At 43.0% G+C, this 20,161-nt stretch overlaps 1 long non-coding RNA gene across 3 annotated transcripts in view; it reads left to right on the forward strand.

Annotated features, from left to right (window-relative positions):
* The window catches only part of LOC123766481 (uncharacterized), a 131,004-nt gene that overhangs the window by 84,647 nt on the left and 26,196 nt on the right, over positions 1–20,161 (forward strand). For 2 of the 3 annotated variants that reach the window (XR_011223522.1, XR_011223523.1), the window contains exons 1-3: positions 13,920–14,021; positions 16,241–16,468; positions 17,509–17,682. This is a non-coding gene — a long non-coding RNA (uncharacterized lncRNA). Of the gene's footprint in view, positions 1–13,919; positions 14,022–16,240; positions 16,469–17,508; positions 17,683–20,161 lie in introns of those variants that run through there. The other variant, XR_011223524.1, reaches the window with a different exon arrangement.

A 20,161-nucleotide genomic window follows, 5' to 3' on the forward strand; every position in this document is an offset into this window, starting at 1 on the left:
CTGTATTATCATAGATCACGGTAATGGCTGTATTACCATTACTGTATTATCATAGATCACGATAATGGCTGTATTACCATTACTGTATTATCATAGATCACGGTAATGGCTGTATTACCATTACTGTATTATCATAGATCACGGTAATGGCTGTATTACCATTACTGTATTATCATAAATCACTTCCTGTGGCGCTTGAATAATTGTCTGATCTTGTGTTTCTCTCCCATATACTTCACCAGTTCATGGTTTGTTATTTTGTCGAGTATCTTATCTGTTATCTCGAGAAGGGAAATTGGTCTTTAATTTCCTGCGTGAGATGAAGTTTTCCTTGACTTATGGATTAATCTGTAGCGGCCAATTTGGAGTTTATTTCCCCAATGTTTTGGGGAACGAACGAACGTCTTGTTCCTACAACCTCTAATTTGTTTTCTCTGTGATGAGTGCCACCTCGTGTTTATGATGCGGCGCTCATTGTGGTGGTTGTTAGGGTCTATTGTTTGCTCATGTGACCCTTATGACTGTGGTGGTGGTAGTGTGTTGTGGCGCGCGTGGTGGAGCTACCAGGCGTCACAGCACACTACCACCACCATCACTGGTGCTTGGTAGTGGGCTGTGGTGCTGGTGGTGGGCTGAGGCGCTGGTGGTGGGCTGTAGTGCTTGGCGGTGGGCTGAGGCGCTGGTGTTGGGCTGTAGTGCTTGGTGGTGGGCTGAGGCGCTGGTGGTGGGCTGTAGTGCTTGGTGGTGGGCTGAGGCGCCGGTGGTGGGCTGTAGTGCTTGGTGGTGGGCTGTGGTGCTGGTGGTGGGCTGTGGTGCTGGTGGTGGGCTGTAGTGCTTGGTGGTGGGCTGAGGCGCTGGTGGTGGGCTGAGGCTCTTATTGCTTGTGGTTGTAGCTTGTGGTTGACTGTTGTCACTGTCATTTGGTCTGTGTTATTATGCCTCTTTCTCGCTTTTGTATTTGCCAGTTTTGACCAATGTTTTGATGTGTGAGAATATACTAATGCGCTATGTCTGTTGCCGGAGTGTTGTGTCTGCTCCCCATCCCAAGTTCGCCTCCCTCCACATTGTCTTCGTTCATCTTCCCTCCCCCCTATCCCCCTTCGTTCGTTTGCCCCGCCCTTCCTCTCCCTCTCCTCCCCATCCCCCACGTTCGTCTGCCCTCCCCATCCCCTCTCTCTCTCCCCACGTCCGGCTAGGAGTGGAGACGACCCTCCAGGATTTATAACGGTATCTGATCCCTTCCCCAGTGTGTGTATTGTGGCCTGCGGAAACACCCGTAAAATGTCCTTCTATTGGCGGCCGTCCTCGCTCTTCTCACTCGATCTTCTCTCTTCTTCTCTTCTCTCTTCTTCTCCGCTCTTCTCATCCTTCACCATAACAGCAGTAGTTCCTTGGGTCACTATTTCCATACGTCTGCCTTATATCAGCTGTAGACTGTTCAGATGGACATATGTGATATTGTTTTTTGTTTACGCTTTGAGAGGGTAAGGTGGACTACCCGGCCGAGTGGGGGACCGCCCAGAGAGCGGCGGCCGGCCACCTCCGCAGCCACCAGGATTAATGGCCCTGGTAATGGCCAGCAATGGGGCGGGATTAAGAGCTCGCCAATTGTTTGGAAACCAATCCATGGAGAGATGAGGGGTGGGTTGGGAGCAGGAGGGAGCTATCTCACACGCTGCTTGTGGCACTATTTACACGGCTCCCACCACACACACACACACACACACACACACACACACACACACACACACATAACAGGGGGGCCTCGTAGCCTGGTGGATAGCGCGCAGGACTCGTAATTCTGTCGCGCGGGTTCGATTCCCGCACGAGGCAGAAACAAATGGGCAAAGTTTCTTTCACCCTAAGTGCCCCTGTTACCTAGCAGTAAATAGATACCTGGGAATTAGTCAGCTGTCACGGGCTGCTTCCTGGGGTGTGTGTGTGTGTGGTGTGGGAAAAAAAAAAAAAAAAAAAAAAAAGGTAGTTAGTAAACAGTTGATTGACAGTTGAGAGGCGGGCCGAAAGAGCAAAGCTCAACCCCCGCAAAAACACAACTAGTAAACACACACACACACACACACACACACACACACACACACACACACACACACACACACACACACACACACACACTGTCCCAACCACTTCCTTACTTCCCTTTTTTTCTTGTTTATTCTTATTGTGGATTTTATTATTGCTCTAATCATTATAATGGTTTTCCATTTGACGTTTTCTGGACCGGGAAATCTATGTGTGAAGCTTATCAGGGTGCCGCTAGGTCGAGGATGCGACCCACAACTGCTGCCCAACTCTCCGGTACCTATTTACTACTAGGTGAATCCAGGCGTCAGCTGTAAGGAAACTTGCCCAAGCGCCTCGTCCTGAGCGGGAATCGAAGCAGAGTACAGAGGTAAAAGAACATTAGATGAACAACATTGCAACAGATAAGTCCGCTTATGAGAGTCATAATTAATCATGATATATAACTCAGAAAATTGCATAATGTTTAAATTTAGAACAATAGAAAATTAGGATTCGTATTTAGAAGTGTTAGTGATAAAAGGTGAGGGGGTTTTATATTTATATTTATACACATACACTGGGTGTATGTGTATACAGGATATGTGGAAGCTGATCAGAATTGCAATTCACCTTTGAAAACCTACATTAATGACACTGTAAATGACGCCTCGAACACTGTTTATGCAGGACAGATGTAAGCATTATCTGGCTCTTGTGAGCCAGATATGGAGTACAGTTGTGGGCACCATACAACACCATACACAGAAGAATGACTATGTTAATCTCAGACATATAGAAACTTCCCTTATGGAAAAAAATAGGAAAACTCATTTACATTCTTTAGGAAGGTATAGCTTAAGACGAGACAATATTAAAGCGTAGACATTTATAATCAGATTTAACCATATTTATATATATAGGATTCCAAACAATTCAAATGGGATAAGCTTAAATTCAGGAAAGACACAGTAACCTTCTGAAGGTGAAATAACCTATTTCACCTTCTGAAATTGGGCTCCATATGTGTTCAACATATTATCGTATAATATGATAGATGTACCTCAGTGGCAGCACAGGTTCCACCAGTACATGAGTGAGAAGGGTGGGTATAGATAGTAGCTGCCTCAGACAGTCTAGACCAGCGCTGGGACATCATACAGTCCGCAGTATTAGCTACTATATCCTGGAGGTCATTGTGCTCACTTCTGAGCACCTATAACCACGTAATGGGACGGTATTTCACTTTGGAATATTAGCACAGACTTGAGCGGATCATCCTTCCAGCAGATGGCATTAAGCATGTGGTAATGGTCGCGTGTGTACTGTCAGTCAGACCTCACCACCCAGGGGGCATCAGCAGTCAACAATGACCCACAGGCATACATATCAAAAAGATCAAATTTGTCAATAGGTCGCCCCCTGATATTTTGTTGGATAACTTGAGCCTTACTCCTGGGGGCAACAGGGGTGAAAGTAGCTTCAGGATGTTCCCTGTGTCTGTGTAGCTTGCAAATGTTAGTCGATTACGGGAGAGATCTTGCCCATTCATGCACCATTTTATCACCAAGACCGATAGCCATGGCAAACTCAGGCGCTGGATCTGAGGTGGTCCAAGGAATCAATTGTTATGTAGATGACCATTTCTTGCCCAACGCTCCTCATAGATTTCCCATAGTGTCCACGCGGGTGCTGAGCGGTCAATAACAATTTGCGTAACTAATGGACCATCCTTTGGAAATGACCAATTCCGGCTTCAAAACGACGACGATTCCTGTTTTCTGTTGGTTACTCTGAGGTACTTAGCAAGAATTTTGCTACATCGTTTATTAGAAAGTAAGTACACTAAGACGCAAGAGACGGACTCGTGCAGTGCTAGTTCACGTCGTAGCCGATACTGTGCTATTAAAACTGGTTAGATCATCGTGCCTCCGCCAGTATAACCAACTTGATAGTGTGCGCCCATGATCATGTCCGCGGCCGGCCGCCCCCGTCGCCTCTGGTGATGTCCGCGGACGGCCGCCCTTGTCGCCTCTGGTGATGTCCGCGGACGGCCGCCCTTGTCGCCTCTGGTGATGTCCGCGGACGGCCCCCCTCGTCGCCTCTGGTGATGTCCGCGGACGGCCGCCCCCGTCGCCTCTGGTGATGTCCGCGGACGTCCTCACCCGGCCGCCTCTGGTGATGTCCGTGTACGCTCGTTGCTGTCACCTCACTGGGTGTATGTGTATACAGGATATGTGGAAGCTGGTCAGAAGACGGGCTCACCATAGCCCGTGCTACATGGACATTTCGTTCTGAGTAGCTAAATCTAAAACAACAACTGGTCAGAATTGCAGTTCACCTTTGAAAATGCACATTAATGACACTGTAACGATACCTCGAACACTGTTTATGTAGGACAGACGTAAATCTGTGTATCTATGTATTTATGTATATAGGTTAGATTAGCATTTTAAAAGCACTACAATCACCTCATGTGGTTGATTGTTCAATAAATCACAGATCTATATGTTTAACAGATCTCTAACTCTGTCCATGGAGGACAGAAGAAAATGTATATATGTTGGTTAGCATTGTAAATGTGTGGCCACGTCTGTGGTAGAAAACTAATATTAATACAAAAACTCACTGGTGTCATCCACGTACAAACGTATACTCACAATAAGAGTAAATGCCCTTATTTCATTTTCATCAGATGCTTAAGTTCAGTTCAATTTAACACACAATTGTGTATCATAAAACACCACTGCATCCCTATATTTGTTGAAATATATATTAAATATACAAACGGCTGAGGCGGGAAAAGGAAAATGTAAATATAGTATTTTCCAAACTTTTCAACTTATTTAGAATAACAAATTGGGCTCAAAAATTCCAAGATTACGACTTCCTGTGACTTTTAGCGCTCCATACATCGTTCTCAGCCACTCTTTACTTTATTATCTCAAACACGGTTGGATTCCACCTTTTTGAGATTTGAATGTAGTCATTTCCATATATTTTTTTCTTTTGAATTCCACTCTTGGAACAGTTATCTCAACTTTTACGCTAGCGCTTCTTTATCATACAATATATGAGCAGGTTTTCTATGTAATAATTGTCGTAATTTCAAAATTCGAAGCCTAGGAGGAAAGTTAGTTATCATTGGAGGCAGGAAAGTCTTTGATGCTGGGTAAGTTTTGTCCACTTGGAAAATAGATACTCCGTCTACATTGGCGTCTACACTCTCCACAGGACTAATGTTGGCGATGTTGTGTGTGTGTGTTTCATATATTGTGGCTGTTTAGCATATATTATGTTTCGTATGTTGTGAATTGAATATGACGTGTGTGATACATGAACTGCGTGTGTTGCGTGTATTGTTGTGTGTGTTCTCACCAAACTTCCTAACATGGTGGAACTGCATACTCTAAGACTGGTGTTACGTAAGCAGTGTGAAGCGCCCTAAATGCCTCCTTACTTAAGTTTCTGAATAATGTTCTAAATTTTGCCAGTGTAGAGTACGCTGCTGTGGTTATCCTATTTATGCGTGCTTCAGGTGTTAGATTAGGTGTTACGTCCACTCCCAGGTCTCTTTCTCGAATCGTTACAGGAAGGTAGTGTCTCTTCATTGTGGACTGTTCCTTTGGTCTCCTGTCACCTAGTCCCAGTTCCCTAACTTTACACTTGCTCGTGTTGAGCAGGTTGTGTGCTGCATGTGTTGAGTGTATTGCGTGAATTGTGTGTGTGTAGTGTTTGTATGTGTGTTGTGTTGTGAGGTGTGTCCAGGGAACACTATGAGGGGGTTACGGTGGCTCATGTCCCCCCCCCCTTCACAACCAGGGAGCCGGTCGGCCGAGCGGACAGCACACTGGGCTTTTGATCCTGTAGTCCCGGGTTCGATCCCGGGCGCCGGCGAGAAACAATGAGCAGTTTCTTTCACCCTATGCCCCTGTTACCAAGCAGTAAAATAGGTACCTGGGTGTTAGTCAGCTGTCATGGGCTGCTTCCTGGGGGTGGAGGCCTGGTCGAGGACCGGGCCGCGGGGACACTAAAGCCCCGAAATCATCTCAAGATAACCTCAAGATAACCTACCATGAGGAGGTGTAGAATATCGGTTAGTGGAGATATATTTACAATAATCCGGTATTCAATCCGCTTCATGCAGATCGGCGTTCAATCCCAGACTGTCCAAGTGGTTGGGGCACCTTTCCTTCACCTCCCATTCCATCCCAAATCCTTATCCTGGCCCCCTTCCCAGTGGTATATAGTCGTAATGGCTTGGCGCTTTCCCCTGATAGTTCCCCTCTCCGGAACTCAAAGCCTGGCGGCTTTTGTTGGGCACTCTCTCCAGAGGGGCCGAGGTAAACAATTTGTTTTTGACCTTGTCCTTTCAATCTTATTTGAATGATAAAAGAGAGAACCATATTATTTCGTCAGTTATAAAAAATGTATTTATGAATATTCAAAGTATTTATATTACATTTGGTTTTCTCAGGGAATATTTTGTAAAAGAGTTCCTTATTTTGTTCATTTTTTTTTTTTAATTTTGCCCCGAGGGGCGAGTTTATTGGGCAGCGCCACTCATCCTGTGAGTGGACACACCGCCATAGTGACAGTATTGGGCAGCGCCACTCATCTTGTGAGTGGACACACCGCCATAGTGACAGTATTGGGCAGCGCCACTCATCTTGTGAGTGGACACACCGCCATAGTGACAGTATTGGGCAGCGCCACTCATCTTGTGAGTGGACACACCGCCATAGTGACAGTATTGGGCAGCGCCACTCATCTTGTGAGTGGACACACCGCCATAGTGACAGTATTGGGCAGCGCCACTCATCTTGTGAGTGGACACACCGCCATAGTGACAGTATTGGGCAGCGCCACTCATCTTGTGAGTGGACACACCGCCATAGTGACAGTATTGGGCAGCGCCACTCATCTTGTGAGTGGACACACCGCCATAGTGACAGTATTGGGCAGCGTCACCCATCCTGTGAGTGGACACACCGCCATAGTGACAGTATTGGGCAGCGTCACCCATCCTGTGAGTGGACACACCGCCATAGTGACAGTATTGGGCAGCGCCACTCATCCTGTGAGTGGACACACCGCCATAGTGACAGTATTGGGCAGCGCCACTCATCCAGTGAGTGGACACACCGCCATAGTGACAGTATTGGGCAGCGCCACTCATCTTGTGAGTGGACACACCGCCATAGTGACAGTATTGGGCAGCGCCACTCATCCTGTGAGTGGACACACCGCCATAGTGACAGTATTGGGCAGCGCCACTCATCCTGTGAGTGGACACACCGCCATAGTGACAGTATTGGGCAGCGTCACTCATCCTGTGAGTGGACACCGCCATAGTGACAGTATTGGGCAGCGCCACTCATCCTGTGAGTGGACACACCGCCATAGTGACAGTATTGGGCAGCGCCACTCATCCTGTGAGTGGACACACCGCCATAGTGACAGTATTGGGCAGCGCCACTCATCCTGTGAGTGGACACACCGCCATAGTGACAGTATTGGGCAGCGCCACTCATCCTGTGAGTGGACACACCGCCATAGTGACAGTATTGGGCAGCGCCACTCATCTTGTGAGTGGACACACCGCCATAGTGACAGTATTGGGCAGCGCCACTCATCCTGTGAGTGGACACACCGCCATAGTGACAGTATTGGGCAGCGTCACTCATCCTGTGAGTGGACACACCGCCATAGTGACAGTATTGGGCAGCGCCACTCATCCTGTGAGTGGACACACCGCCATAGTGACAGTATTGGGCAGCGCCACTCATCCTGTGAGTGGACACACCGCCATAGTGACAGTATTGGGCAGCGCCACTCATCCTGTGAGTGGACACACCACCATAGTGACAGTATTGGGCAGCGCCACTCATCTTGTGAGTGGACACACCGCCATAGTGACAGTATTGGGCAGCGCCACTCATCCTGTGAGTGGACACACCGCCATAGTGACAGTATTGGGCAGCGCCACTCATCCTGTGAGTGGACACACCGCCATAGTGACAGTATTGGGCAGCGTCACTCATCTTGTGAGTGGACACACCGCCATAGTGACAGTATTGGGCAGCGCCACTCATCTTGTGAGTGGACACACCGCCATAGTGACAGTATTGGGCAGCGCCACTCATCTTGTGAGTGGACACACCGCCATAGTGACAGTATTGGGCAGCGCCACTCATCTTGTGAGTGGACACACCGCCATAGTGACAGTATTGGGCAGCGCCACTCATCTTGTGAGTGGACACACCGCCATAGTGACAGTATTGGGCAGCGCCACTCATCTTGTGAGTGGACACACCGCCATAGTGACAGTATTGGGCAGCGCCACTCATCTTGTGAGTGGACACACCGCCATAGTGACAGTATTGGGCAGCGCCACTCATCCTGTGAGTGGACACACCGCCATAGTGACAGTATTGGGCAGCGCCACTCATCCTGTGAGTGGACACACCGCCATAGTGACAGTATTGGGCAGCGCCACTCATCTTGTGAGTGGACACACCGCCATAGTGACAGTATTGGGCAGCGCCACTCATCTTGTGAGTGGACACACCGCCATAGTGACAGTATTGGGCAGCGCCACTCATCTTGTAAGTGGACACACCGCCATAGTGACAGTATTGGGCAGCGCCACTCATCTTGTGAGTGGACACACCGCCATAGTGACAGTATTGGGCAGCGCCACTCATCCTGTGAGTGGACACACCGCCATAGTGACAGTATTGGGCAGCGCCACTCATCCTGTGAGTGGACACACCGCCATAGTGACAGTATTGGGCAGCGCCACTCATCTTGTGAGTGGACACACCGCCATAGTGACAGTATTGGGCAGCGCCACTCATCCTGTGAGTGGACACACCGCCATAGTGACAGTATTGGGCAGCGCCACTCATCTTGTGAGTGGACACACCGCCATAGTGACAGTATTGGGCAGCGCCACTCATCTTGTGAGTGGACACACCGCCATAGCAGCATGTACAACACTCCCCAATAGGAAGAAAACCCGCTGGGTTGTTCATCCTGTCACTTGTACCCAGACACAGCTGGGACTGAAGTGCTTATGATGAGAAATGTTCAGCGCGTACTAACATTATTTACGTTCCCACACCATTAAGGTTGGAAGTAGGCGGAGGCCTTGACACCGCATCTTTGGGGTAGGTCGGCCGGTATGTTTAGGCTGATGGAGTCTGGTGGTGGGGGAGATAACGTCCCGGGGGGGGGGCCCTTCCCCCGCCACTCCCTAATATTTGGTCTGTAAACTATTTTATCACTTGGCCCGGTATGTCTTATCCAGCGTGTTGAGGGCTGGTGCGGCCCCACCAACCAGTGAGTGCATGGAGCAGCAGTACGTGTGGAAGTCCCCGCCCTCCCAAACCTCCCTGTGTTGACTCCTTCGTCACCGCCTCCTTGGTCACTGGAGCACCCGGTCACTTGGACGGCCGGGATCACGGCCAGTCATCATGTATCAAGGTCAGTGGGTAACATCCTGGATGAATGACGCACTCCGCTGCCGTGCTTGAGGGGAGGGAAGAGTGCATGGAGATAGCAACAGTGCCGTTGTGAGAGTGAAATACTGGCCTTGTGTACATTGATCTCACGCCGTCTCCTGTATTTTGTTACCGTTGTTAAGTGGGTTTCAGCAGTAGCGCCCGCCATGGTGAGTCTCCGGCGTCTGTTCTGAATGATGAGCAACGTCGGTGGTTCTATTCATGATGATTACAGTTGTCATATTAAAACAATTACCGAACTTCATATAGCTTCTGAGTAGGACTGACGAGGAGTGCTGCAATAAAAGAAAATTGACCAAAATATTAATCATTTCGTTCCTTATTGTCGGGGACAGAACTGTTTGCCTTATCGAGGTCTCACTTCCTAGCGGCTGGCCCTTCCTGCCACCCACAACAGTCGACTGTTTAACAAAGTCTTCAGATGTAAGGAAACGTCTCGACTTCCCTGGGAATCGAACCAGAGACTTACATAAACTGTTGTATCCAGCTCATGTATGCGCAATACGGACGGATTCTGACATGTATATGAGTGGGATTCTCATATACATTGGACATGTATATGAGTGGGATTGGGTGGTTATAGATAGGAGCTGCCTCGTATGGGCCAATAGGCCTTCTGCAGTTGCCTTTGTTCTTATGTTCTTCTTATGTTCTGATGTAGCGAGACTGCTACCCAAACACCGGGTTTAAAACTTCCTTGAAGCACTACGACGGTTCCTGTTGGTAATCCACCCCCCCCCCCCTCATCCATGTCTTATAAACTGCAGTCCACATTATCGTAGAAAAATATAATTCGCCTGGGCCGTAAGGATAAAATTCTTATGGATTAAACCCGAGGTCGTTGCTATATTAACTAGAATTTGGTAGCAGTCTAACTACCTCTCAGGTCCTTCACTAATGTCATAATTCATGGTTTGGTTAGTATAGTGAGTGATGGCTTTGTATTTTACAGTTCTGAGTTCGATCCAGAGAACGCGGCTGTAGCGGGTTCACAGTAAGAACGTAGTTGGAAAAGAGGGGAAGAGGCGACATTAAAGGTTGGGAACTTCTCAGAATGATATGCAACGTGATACGCAGACAATAGACAATAAGTCAGTTATATATATATATATATATATATATATATATATATATATATATATATATAATATATTCAGTTGCATATTGTCCTGGGGACCATTCAGGCTTGTTCGCATATATATATATATATATATATATATATATATATATATATATATATATATATATATATATATATATATATATATATATATAATATAGGTCCTTAATCCTAATTATTTTAACATTTTAACACACATACTCACACACACACACCAAAATAGGTGTAGGGAGCAGGAGGCCAGATACAAGGTATCACCTGGGAGATGAAATTTTTCAAGAGTCAGAGAAAGAAAAAGACTTGGGGGTTGATATCACGCCAGACCTGTCTCCTGCAGCCCATATCAAGAGGATAACATCAGCGGCATATGCCAGGCTGGCCAACATAAGAACGGCATTCAGAAACTTGTGTAAAGAATCATTCAGAACTTTGTATACCACATATGTCAGACCAATCCTGGAGTATGCAGCCCCAGCATGGAGTCCATATCTAGTCAAGGATAAGAGTAAACTGGAAAAGGTTCAAAGGTTTGCCACCAGACTAGTACCCGAGCTGAGAGGTATGAGCTACGAGGAGAGACTACGGGAATTAAACCTCACTTCGCTGGAAGACAGAAGAGTTAGGGAGGACATGATCACGACATTCAAGATTCTCAAGGGAATTGATAGGGTAGATAAAGACAGGCTATTTAACACAAGGGGCACACGCACAAGGGGACACAGGTGGAAACTGAGTGCCCAAATGAGCCACAGAGATATTAGAAAGAACTTTTTTTAGTGTCAGAGTAGTTGACAAATGGAATGCATTAGGCAGTGATGTGGTGGAGGCTGACTCCATACACAGTTTTAAATGTAGATATGATAGAGCCCAATAGGCTCAGGAACCTGTACACCTGTTGATTGACGGTTGAGAGGCGGGACCAAAGAGCCAGAGCTCAACCCCTGCAAGCACAATTAGGTGAGTATATCCCCAGGAAGCAGCCTGTAGTAGCTGTCTAACTCCCAAGTGCTTATTTACTGCTAGGTGAACAGGTGCATTAGGGTGAGAGAAACTTTGCCCATTTGTTTCCGCCTCCGCCGGGGATCGATCCCGGACCCTTAAGACTACGAACGCCGAGCGCTGTCCACTCAGCCGTCAGTAACATGGATGACAATCAGACACCCAACCCATACATCTGAAAATAAATGGAGTGACGACGTTCGGTTCGATGACGGGAGACATCTCCCGTCACGCAGGGTGCAGTCGCACCTCTACAGATCTCCAGTATCATCTATTGATACTGGTAATGGCTCAAAAGGGCCACCACTTACGGGCTATTCGTGCCCGTACTCCGGTACTGAGGAAGGTACTCAGTGGCTAGATAGATACCCAACAGCTCAGTCTGTGTCGTGCTTGCCCAGTTGTTCAGTCTTTGTGTACTAGACATGATCATTTCATTCCCTTATTATACTGCACATGCACAACCTGTTCTACCAGTGCCTAATTGCACACAACCATCAGTAAAGGCATAGGATTCATTTGGAAGGAGGTATAGGATGAAAGAAAGCTCTTTTAGCTTGAGAATAAGTACAGCTGATGAAATTTAAGGGATAATCAAGGCAGAATAATCTGTAAAAAAAGAATTTACCTTAATTTACCCGAGGGCCACTAACACTAGTGGCTTCGACGAGGGCAGGAAGCTGGCGGCTTGTTAAAGTTCCCCCCCATAAATTTTCAAGATGAGATTCAGAAATTTCAGAATCTTGAAAATGAGGTCACTAATGTGTAGGACCCGAAGGAAGAGGGAGACGAGAACAGAAGGACGATGGTAGGAAAATAAATGAATGTACATATCACTGTGCATTGGCTTGTGGCCGACAGAGAAGCTAGACAGAGCTGTAAACATGAACCTCTAGGACAAAGGGGAAAATTAGATTCCCACTCAACTTTAGTATTTTAAAGGTTTCGATGAGATCTGCCCTGTCATATCTGGTTTGTAGTGTTGTTAGTCCTGTGGCCCTCAACTTTTCCTGTATGTATGAGAGTTGATGGACCTAGTTCTTGGATAATTGTTGTCGCTCTGTGTTCAACTTTCTCCAAAACAGATATATCCTTGCCTGTGTTAAGTTTTAACAAGTGAACTTTGCAACCATTTGTCAGTTCACTACTTTATAATACATAAAAGTAACAGTTTTATTATGTTTGCAATTCACGAAATTAAAAAAACGAAAAGCAGACACTGTCACTATGTATATATGCTGGGTAGCATTGTAAATGTGTGGCCACGTCTGTGGTAGAAAATAATAATAATAATAATAATAATAATAATAATAAACTGTCACTATGGGTATGGGGGTGCATCATAAGCATATAAAAAATATATATAACTAGTTCACAACAAATGTAAATTAATATTGCTTATGTTATAGATTGTCATTTCAGTGCTTGAGTCATTTATACTATAAGACTAATTTGTGTAACTAAATGAATTTCGAAGTTCAGTTCCTGAACCCATTGTATGTGCCTCTTCTTTCTGCTATGCTTATATAATGGGTATGAAACTATGTGGTCCATTACTGCTCACTTGATGGGGTCTATTACCGCTCACAGGATTGGCATGGGGTCTACTTTCCCTACACAGGATGAGTATAGGATATACTACCACTCACAAGATGGGTATGTGGTTTACTTCCCCCACACAGGGGAAGTAAAAAAAAAATAGCAGTTAGTAACAATTGATTGATTTACAGTTGAGAGGCGGGCCGAAAGAGCAGAGCTCAACCCCCACAAGCACTAGGTGAATACAGGATGGGTATGGTGGGTCTTACCGCTCACAGGATGGGTATGGGGTCTACTTCCCCTACACAGGACAGGTATGAGGTCTACTACCGCTCACAGGATGGGTATGTGGTCTACGTCTCCTACACAGGATGGGTATGAGGTTCACTACTGCTCACAGGATGGGTATAAGATCCACTACAGTTTATAGGATGGGTATAAAGTGCAATACGCTTACAGGATGGGTGTAGGTTGCATAATTAATGCACCAAACTAATACCCTTAACTTCCAAAACTACTAAGGTGCTCCAATATGGCCTCCTATGCCCCGAGGAAATTTATTTTTAATGAAATACATGTATAATAGCTGTATCGAGTGGTATCGAATATCGAGTGGCATTGCAAAAACGTATTCTACGATATATTTTAACATCATCTTTTGTAATATTCTATAATTTACTCTGTTTTGCAAATAAATGTTTACATTTAAGGAGGAGATAAGTTTAGGCAGGGATCCCCCGGGTGAAGGGTGTAGTGGCGGAGCTGCCAGCTGATGCTCCCAGACCTCCCTCTTCCTCGCTCCTCTTCTCTAATGGCGGGTAATGCTATAGATGGCTATTTGATAACCGGTGGGCCGTACATATGTTACTTGATTATTGTCTTGGTTGCAGGCGAAATGGATTCGTTATCCCTGTTAGGAGTACCATGTTTCGTGTTGCTCCATAGAGGAGAGTGTGGGTTGGGCTTTGCAATATTAAACTGTTTAATACGCTAAATAAATTTCAGAACCATTGTTTTTAGATGTATAATATTTACAAATAGTCTAAATGCCACAAGTCCATGTAAATCACACAAACATTATGTTCACAGTGAACGAAGTAGTAAAAATACTTTACAATCCTTAGTTCTTACTAGCATGAAGCTATTAATAAAAACCTTTGATATGAAACGAATCTCTTGATCTTGTAAATATAGTATACTTACAAAATATTTGTTTTAATTGTCCATTTGGCTACATTCTTGCCTCACAATCGGGAATCTCAATTGTGAGGCATTCTTTGGTGGGGTTCGATTTTGAGGTTCGACTCATGGTTGGGACAGAGGAAACTTGACTTCAACATGCACCTACATCACATAGCCAAAACATTTATTCAAAACAGTTAGCATATTTTAAATTATATGATACTACTGTACATCTCCTACTCTGTTTTTGTACGATATTACTCGCTACTTTTTTCCACATCTAAAATAGAGTATTTGCGTGTAGAGCTCAACCACCAAAAATTCTCTCAAACTCATCATTACCCACCAAAAATCCGAACTATTGCAAATTGTCTACAGACAGTATACAGCCCCACTGTTCAAATTCCTAAACATGAAAAATAAACCCTGGCTTCATTCATTCTCTTGTGCTATTTACACTTCCAGAGTCTTATTCCTCAATAATAATCCCTGACTTGAAACTCTTCCTAGATGAATGTAATGGAACTCAGGAACCAGAAATATTTATCTTTGGTAATTTCTGAGTTTAACAAAATCTGTGTTAACACACCATGCAAATAAAGGGGCCCAAACTCCCTAATGAAGTAAAAAATTGTGCAACCTATATGCTATTCAAAAAAATTACATGTAGTACTGGTACCTAATTTCCTTACCACATTACCCTTACCTTGTGCGACTTAACTCTATTAGTACTGTACTATTTTGAAATAACTAAAACTATATAATATCTCATTATCACCACTTTACCATATTACTGTATTAATGTTATTTGTAGTAATTATGTTAATTCGAATTACTCCAATTTTGCATTGTATATACCTCAGTCACTAGTTCTATTTCTTTAAGATTGAATGTTCACCTTGTAACTTAAAATTCATTTAAAATTCTGTAGCTTTACAACTTGCCAAAATTGCTGTGCATTATATAATAGCATTGCAAGCATGTACCAATTAATCACCAAAATCTGCAAGTATCAAATGGGGAAAAAAAATCCCAATGAATTGGATAGAAAATATGACGTGGGTGAATTAATACTGCACCAAACTTGTCTCCCAATATCTGCATCAAATTGATATCGGCTGCATATATAAGGTTGGCCCTTTTTAATGACTGCTATTACAAATTTAAATACGTAGCCATTCAGGGCCTTGTAGACTGTTACGTATATTAGCCCAAGTAGGGTAAAGTCACCCCATACTTGGACAGTTACCAGTCATCAGACATCAGTAGTTTTTCATGAACCATGCCAGAGTTGTCTCGTCTATTCAGTGGTTGCTTTCCCAGCGAGGGTGATTGTAATAATTCCGTGCTCTCTGTACCTCTTTGACGGGGGCCAAGTTCTGGCTCTGGTTCCTAGTAGGCTACCAAGAAGCCTAAGATTGATGTGACGTAGTATTAGAAGGAATCTCGGTGATAGTGACCAAGAGTACAAGTTCATAACAATTTCTGAAATGATAGGTTAATCTAAAGGCCTAATTTATTTTTTAAATCTAAGAGTTAGATTTTCAGTCTTAAGTGTATTTTTTCACATCATGCCCAAAAGGCTGTGCATATTAGTTGTTTTAGGCATAGTATATGCTAGTTTTATCTTGAAACCCAACATTCTGCTTGTAACTCATTTGTATGTATGTACTTTTCCCTTAATAAACATTTTCATTATCATAAAATGTTGATTGCAGTATATAGTGTACTGTATATATATTACTGTATTTTTATTATTTGAAGTCGATACTCTGTGACAATATAAGGTAGTGACAAAACGTACTTTAAATAACCATACATAATTGGTTAATGTAATATCATGTTTGCTTTTCAGTTAAGAGGAGCCTTTAAGCAGATTGCAAGATAAGAAAGGCACTCGCAGCCTTTTAAAAAAATTGAAAATGCTTTCTGCAAAATGGCTGTATGGCGACGTATAAGAAACAGTGCCTCTGTGCTGATTGTCATTGTGGTTGTGCTCTATATTGGGTACTGCACCGAGGAGCTATACACAAGAGTACAGAATAATCGCAAACTTCAAAGGCTTGCGGAATACGAAAAAGAGGCGAGTTTCCTGACAGTACCAGTATACAGTATACTGTATATCATTAATGAAAACCATTTATCTTATCAAATTAATTTTTATTTAAGGATTAATTAAATGAATTAACCAAAGTGTGTTTAAGAGTTATAATGAAATATATAACTACAGTGCATGGATAGTTAATTTATTTAAAATACCCTGTACTGTATATCTAAATTTTAAAGTACAGTACCGTATTTAAATTTATTTGTTGGTGTACAGTATATTTATTTATAATTTGTATGTGCATGCTACATGATTACAGGTGCATATTTGTGAAGTGCCCTTCTGGAAGAGGCAGACAGACAGAGAGAAGGGGGGACAAATAACAGGGAGAAACAGACATAGCAGTAGAGAGCATATAAATAGAGACAGAGGGAGATATACAAAGGGGAGACAGATAATAGTGGGGGACAGAGGGACAGACAAACAGATACAGGGGGACAAACAGACAAGGAAAAGGAGGACAGATATGATGGAGAAAGGGGCAGGCTTATAAGGAGAGAGGGGCTAGCAGACACAGAAGAGAAGAGTTGAAGCAAGGCAAACTTTGGGAGTCTCGGGAGTGTATTTGCAAGTTTCCCCATATAACCCCAACATTTTATTTGATTTTCTAATATCCCGATTTGCAATGGTCCAATGTGTAGATGTCTGTGGTGTGTGGACTTCAGTGAAGAGTGAGGCATACTAGTGTATAGTGAACAACACCTTAGGGTGTAGCTCTCGGTAAATGTTTTATCCTTCTCCCTTGCATGTGTAGTGCAGGTTACTTGTACAATTTATCTTAATGCCATTTCTAATGGAATTTTTTTCTACCACAGATGTGGCCATACATTTACAATGCTGACAAGCATATATATACATTTTCTTCTGTCCTCTACAGACAGGGTTAGACTTAATGGAAGTTTGTGTAGACAGCTTTACAATAATTTTGCAATCTGCCATATAGTTAAAAATAATGTATGTTTAGTAACTACAAAATTTCTTGCAAAATGTCTTATCCTGACTGTTTTGTGATTCAGATTGATGAGCTGACAGAAATGTTGGGGGAATACAAAAAACATGCCAACAGTGTTCAAAGGAGCATCAAACTGTTGCAGGAAATTTTTGGTCAAATAAAGCTGAGCCAGAAACCAAAGATTGTTAGTGACAGATGATACCAGCTAAAATGTTAAGATATGTCACACTTAATCAAGGTGAGTGCCAACTCATATAAATAAGAAACCCAACAAAACTGACACAATCTTCCATCATCAAGTATGTTGTAGTGCTGCTGGAGGCCAATTTGAGCATCACTGGTCAATCAAATATTTATGAAGAATTGATTGCAATTAATAGTTACCAGAGCTGTTTAAATTGGCCTCCATTAGTAACAATATAGTCTTGTCTTCTGGAAAAAAGTGGTTGCATATGTTTTGGAGCCATCCTTCATTCATTATTACTGTATTCTTAAAATGAACCGTTTATAAATACTGTACTTTGAATATAATTAAACAAAGTTACTACTCAGACCAACTGTGCAGGGATTTCAATAGATGTCTATGGTTTTCAACTTGGAAAAGTCACGACTATCTCTTTTTTTTTATGCTTTAAAAATTCAGTCTGCTTAATTTTACTTGTAAATTTTGTCGTCACACATCATACAACAGTTATTAGTATTATTGTGTACTTAGCTGATTGGATGGAGCATAGTACTGGTAATGGTTCCCCATGATACTCTGTAGCATCTTGGCAAACGTATCCGTGGCATTTTCTCCGGGGCTCTGTGGGGAGCCCGGAGCTTCAGGTAGCCTCCAGGGGCTCACCCAGAAACTGGCATTTCATTACATTCAATGCTGGATTTTATGCCTTTTTTCTTCTTCAGTGCTCTTGTATTCTTGGGACTGATTCCTACTCACCCCATGAAAATGTGAAACATTAATAATGTTGCTGATGATAGTTATGGTGTACTTGTGAGTGTACTGTTTTTATTGGCTACAAGGATCTAAACCCCTAATCATCTACTTAACCACTAGTCAGTTTGTGCTATGACAAACATGAAATATGCCCGATCCAAGTAAGGGTTCAGAATTTTTCAAAGTTTTATTTAAATCTTATTAATATTACACTTGAAAATGGGTAATTAGATACCTCTTAAAATATATAAATACATATAAACACTGTATGGTGTAATTTGTTAAGTTTTAGATAATTAACTGGTGTACAGAGGAACCTCAGTACTGTACTCGAATGGCTCCTAACTTGAACAATTTGGTACTCAAATGCCGTGTTCATGCTTAGTAGTTGACCTTTGCTCAGCACTCAATTGTAAACATGCGCAATGAACGAGTCAGTTTCCCAGTAGCTGTTATTCAATGCATATTCCACTAAACTTCTCTGTAAACTTTCTGGTGTTTTTCTTGGATATTTTTGCACTCTATTCTTAGTATAAATAAGTCACCGTGGTGCCTAAAGAAGTTGCTGATGTGAGCCAAAAGAAAAGAAAATTATTTTTGAAGCACGATGGAAAAAGAGAAATCTGTGCAAAATATGAAAATGGTGCCCGTGTGTCTGCTCTTGCTACAAATATCATTGGACATGTTTGTTGTAAAAATAGCATTCATTGAGTCTCAAGAGGTAAATAGAAAAAGACAGACAAGAGAGAGAGAGAACCCCAGAAGCACCTTAACCTAAATAAAAAAAAAACTTAGTTTTTATGGTAGGGAATTTTCCTGCTAAACAATAACATCTCTGCTCCTCTTCCTCACCACCTTTCACATATACTTGCCCAACCACTTGGGCTGGACGACAGAGCAACGGTCTTGCTTCATGCAAGACTGCGGTCAATCCCCGACTGTCCAGGTTGTTGGGCACCATTCTTTACACCACAACATCTCCCCCCCCCCCCACCCCCTGTCCCATCCCATACCCTTATCCTGATTCCCTTGCAAGTGCTATGTAGTCGTAATGGCTTGACGCTTTCTCCTAATAGTTATCTTCCTCTTCCCTTCCACATATGCCATCAACTCTCCTAAGTACAGGTAAAGTGAGAATATATTTGCATTTATCTAATTTTATTCATATGCATATTTTTTCTGGTCTGGAATGGATTAATCCATTTTACATTATTCCTTATAGGAAAAAATTATTCTGTACTCAAATTAGCATTCAAATGGCCTCCTGGAACCAATTAAATTTGAGTACTGAAGTTCCACTGTATATACAGTATATAGTGTTGGTGTATTTTCATGTAACCAAGAAACCCTATTTTCTCCATACTGCACTGATATTTACAATACAATATGTACTTGTATTTTTATTTTTTCACATGAAAATATTGCTGCTTCATTTACAATAAACAAAAAGTTTAATATAAAAATCTTTGGTTTGTATTTTGTAAATTTTCTTTTGATTTTAAGGCTATTGATAAATATTTTATTTTAGTTTAACTTTGCATTCATCAAGACTTTAATGCAGAAAACATTATATTTACAGGATGATTTATTTATTAACAAATGGTGTCACAAAAGTATGTAACTATGTATTAAGCAAGTTTTCTTAAAGAAAGGTACATAAGGTTTATTCAAGTTGTTGGGTGTTTATGACATTTCATCAAGATAAAGCTAATAATTTGGAAGATTGTGATTATATTAAAAGGAAATGTAACAATAATACAGTAGGTCAAGAAAATGTAAT

Source organism: Procambarus clarkii, chromosome 62 (assembly GCF_040958095.1).
Source record: "Procambarus clarkii isolate CNS0578487 chromosome 62, FALCON_Pclarkii_2.0, whole genome shotgun sequence".
Taxonomy (NCBI): Eukaryota; Metazoa; Arthropoda; class Malacostraca; order Decapoda; family Cambaridae; genus Procambarus; species Procambarus clarkii.